At 42.3% G+C, this 4,469-nt stretch overlaps 1 non-coding gene across 1 annotated transcript in view; it reads right to left on the bottom strand.

Moving 5' to 3' along the window:
• Positions 1–3,097: 3,097 nt before the first annotated feature.
• The window catches only part of LOC101850420, a 6,473-nt gene continuing 5,101 nt past the window's right edge, over positions 3,098–4,469 (bottom strand). Inside the window, exon 3 of the transcript XR_004858620.1 lies at positions 3,098–3,245. This is a non-coding gene — a transcript (uncharacterized LOC101850420). The remainder of the gene's footprint in view (positions 3,246–4,469) is intronic.

Here is a 4,469-nt window from a genome sequence, read left to right as displayed (position 1 = left end):
GAAGGAGGGTCACTCCATTATCTCGCTCTGTATCTGTCTCTCTGTCTCTCTCTCTCCCTCTGAGGGGGAGGAGCGTCACTCAATTACTCTCTCTCTCTGTGTCTCTCTCCCTCTCTGTCTACCTCTCTCTCTCTCTCTCTCTCTCTCTCTCTCTCTCTCACACACACACACACACACACACACACTCACACACATAAACACACACATGCACACACAAACACACACCAAAACTGTTCCTATACAGAAACATTTGAATAATAATTTCTATCTTCTATCTGGAACAGATTTTCTCAGTTGACATTTTAAATGACGCGATTGACCAAGACGACATTTTCCCACTGTGTTATGGCCGCTACTGCGTCAAGTGATCTTTGCTATACACACATCAAGGAGGAAGGATGGCTTCCCTATCTTCACATTGTTCCACATTTTGCTTGTCTCTAGAACACTGTCATCTTGGATTTCAGGGTCGGAAATCCCAGAGAGAGCCTTTAGTTTCCCTCTGAATTCATTAACCAAAAACAAACACCTGTCTCTTGATAAATACACATTTCCAAAAAAGTTCTTACTTTTTGGGAAGGCTTCAAAACTCATTGGTATTCATTTTACTCTTCCACTTTCTCTCCCTTCATCAAGATCGACAACTTTACAGAACGCTTTAGTTCCACTTTTGTATTAGAAGGTGGTAATCCCCCCCCCCTCTCCAGGACAGTGCTACAGACTGACGTGTCTTTAGACCATTCCCAAAGAAAGGATATTAACATGTTCTTTTGCACAGTAGAATTGTAAATGGACTTATTAATGTCAAGCTCATACTGTGCCGGAACAACATACTATCGTCATTTTCCCTCTACTTTTTTTGGATATGTTTGTCACTCTTTTGTGAACTGCTATTTCCGGGGTGTTTTGATAGTCAGTCGAAGCAGACTTTGTGCTGTTGAGGCTAGAGAGGTGAGCAGAGTAAGCCTGATTCCCCGTTTGGACTTCTCTGTTGACACCCATCCCTTGGCGCTCATATGACCTTACGCAGTTGCGAGCGCCATAAAAACTTTACTAAAAAAAGATGATAAAGTGATTATTTTCTGGGATTTCTAGTCTTCCTATTTCTCCAACTGGTGTAATAAAAGATGATAAAGTGGTTGTTTTCTGAAACTTCTTGTCCTCCGCTACAAACAGGATTTGAGTGTAGTCCATACCTTGTATTTATCTCCTGGTTTTGGAATGGTCAGCGACTGCTCGATCCACTTGTCGCCCTGGTCAGTGTCCACTGACCACAAAGGTTTGGTGGACCTTGAGATGTAGTTTTCCCCTGTCTTCCAGACCAACACTTGAAGTGACCCCATTTCTCGTCCGTGGAAAGAATACCTGCAACAGAAACGGAGAGAAAACATGGTAGATTTGTGAATGGTCTTTGAGCAAGACAAATGGGTGACCCTTAGCGAACGACGAAACTCACAACCCAAAATTATCCTAAAGTTATGAAATCGGGAGTATCTAACCACCAGGAGCAGACGAATCGGACTGCGGCTCAGAAAGTTGTTCCTGCAAAAACCTTTGCCGTGATTTACATTCCTGCACAATCACACAAGATCTATTGACATATCCTGCTCAATCACACAAGATTCCCGCAAGGTTGTCGACTCAATGCGACGTACCGATTTAAGAAACTGTTTCCACAAGTCGTTTAAAACACACACACACACACACACATACACACACACACACACACGCACATACACACACACACACACACACACACACACACACACACACACACACACACACACACGCACATATGTATATATATATATATATATATATATATATATATATATATATATATATATATATATATATATATATATATAAAGAGATGGATAGATAGATAGATAGATAGATAGACAAATTGATAGATAGATCGATCGATAGATAGATAGATAGAGATAGATCCCTCACCATCGTCTAATCCTAGGCATCTATATGACCTTATTGTGTTGCAAGTGCTGTAAAACTCGTACAAAAACAAAACGATCAGATAAGAGCATACTTTCTCAACATATCACTGTCTAGTCAGTGACCTACCAGAAAGTCAAGGTCACCGAGAGGGAAAGTTCAGAGCTGAGAAGGTCAGCGTACTCGTGATTTGACTTCCCTGATGTCTCCACGAACACGTAGCCACCTGTGTCAGAGAACACACATATGTGTCAAAGAACACACATACACATAAACACATGTGTCAGAGAACACACATACACATAAACACATGTGTCAGAGAACACACACATGTGTCAGAGAACACACATATGTGTCAGAGAACACACATATGTGTCAGAGAACACACATACACATTGACACATTTTTCAGAAATCATATATTATACACATTGACACATGTGTCAAAAAACAAACATACACATAGCCACATGTGTAAGAAAACACACAAACACATTGACACAGGTGTCAGTGTTGGATCATTTATCATTCATTTTTGCTTGATGTAATCATTTTATTAAAGAGTTGGTGTGTTTATGTGTGTGTGTGCGCGCGCGCGCGCGTGTGTGTGAGTGTGTGTGTGTGTGTGTGTGTGTGTGTGTGTGTGTGTGTGTGTGTGTGTGTTGTGCGGAGAGGCTTCTGGCAATGTGGGGGACTGGGAGTAATTTAATAGCCTGGGAGGCAAATACTGAATTTTACGTTTGAAGCCCCCTGAAAAGTTTAACTTTGACTTACAGACACAAATATTCAATATATTTCCTTCCCAAATCTTAATATATTAACAAAAACAAAACATGTAGGGACAGATCTGATTTTGCAGGGAGGGAGAAGTGCACCCGTTTGTTAAAAAGAAGAAAAACAAAGAAAAATAAAACCTAACACATTCTTCTTCACAAAGGGTCACTCCTGCTACAGCAGCCCGTAAGTATCCTGAAGTAAACGCCACGATCAGAAACAATCTTGTACCCGTACTGAACAGAGAGACAAAGGTATCACCCCACCTATATCGAAATAAGAATAACTTTGCGGAAGGATGTTCTTAAAATGTAGTTGGGCAGAGTGTGCATGGATCCTAAAGCTCACCTTTATTATTTTTCAAGGTGTGGTCATTTCTCGGGCCAGTCTCTAAGCTCCCAAGCTTTCTGGTCGCGGTCATTCCTTGACCCCTGGTCCACTGCATGTTTCTACCAGAGTCCCGATCAGTCTGTGTCCAGTCACAGTAGCCGCTGTCAAATGTGCACGTGTGAGGAGTGCCTGGGGATGATGTGTAGACGGGAAGCGTTAAGGGAAAAGTCACACTTTGGAATGTCTTTTGTGGAATTTTCTGTTTGTTCCCCTGCTTGATCCCAAGGGTAGTCGACTACTGGTTTTTCAACCTGTTAGATCTCGAGGCCAATACGCTCCTACCAAGGCCAGTCGACCACTGGTTCTTCGTCTCATCATAAGTAGGTGACCGTTTTTCCTACTTCGTTGTGCCTCTTGTCTTCTGGCAGCCACCTTCCGATACCAACAGTACTGTTTAATGCCGACTTTAGTATTTCAGATTTTCGTAGGGATTAATTTTGAGTTTTGACTGGGTAGCGGCCGAGACCTATTCAGATCATTTTAAGCATCACCGAGGGATTAATGACATTCACCAATTGCACATAGGACCTCCGAGATTTTTCCACCCACCCTATTCCGAGAAGGTTAGGCATGGCTGAAAGATATCAGTAAGAAGGACCCAGGAGTAGCAGTAGAAAGAGTCAGGAGTAGCAGTAGAAAGACTCATAGAAAGAGTCAGGAGTAGCAATAGAAAGAGTCAGGAGTAGCAATAGAAAGAGTCAGGAGTAGCAATAGAAAGACTCATAGAAAGAGTCAGGAGTAGCAGTTGAAAGAGCCAGGAGTAGCAGTAGAAAGAGTCAGGAGTAGCAATAGAAAGAGTCAGGAGTAGCAATAGAAAGACTCATAGAAAGAGCCAGGAGTAGCAGTAGAAAGACTCATAGAAAGAGCCAGGAGTAGCAATAGAAAGACTCATAGAAAGAGTTAGGAGTAGCAGTAGAAAGAGTCAGGAGTAGCAGTAAAAAGAGTCAGGAGTAGCAGCAGAAAGAGCCAGGAGTGAAAGGAGTAAAGCAGAGAAAATCCCAGAATAGGTCAGGGGTGGGGGTGGAAAAAGACGGAGGTGGGGAGGGGGGAAGTGAAGATGAAAGCAGATGCCGGAACAGGATTTAGAAAAGTGGATAGAAGGACAAAGGAGACAATTTTAGAGAATACTTTGTGTTTTTTTCATCACTAGAAAGTTTTGATCCAGGAACTTTTTGACAGAGAGGCGAACACGGTAGCTCTAGACTACTGGAGCCCCCTGTCTCGTGCCGTAGGCTCATACATCTTACAACACCGTGGCAAACTTTAAGAAACAAGAATGTATCAAAAGAAGGATTATTCAAAATCTTGTAACGATGGTCACTTTTCTCAGTACCCCCCCCCCTCCTTTCCAAC

The sequence above is a fragment of the Aplysia californica genome, unplaced genomic scaffold (assembly GCF_000002075.1).
Source record: "Aplysia californica isolate F4 #8 unplaced genomic scaffold, AplCal3.0 scaffold00232, whole genome shotgun sequence".
NCBI classification, from domain to species: domain Eukaryota; kingdom Metazoa; phylum Mollusca; class Gastropoda; order Aplysiida; family Aplysiidae; genus Aplysia; species Aplysia californica.
Note: the sequence above shows the minus strand (reverse complement) of the source record. Positions and strands in the feature narration are given on the sequence as shown.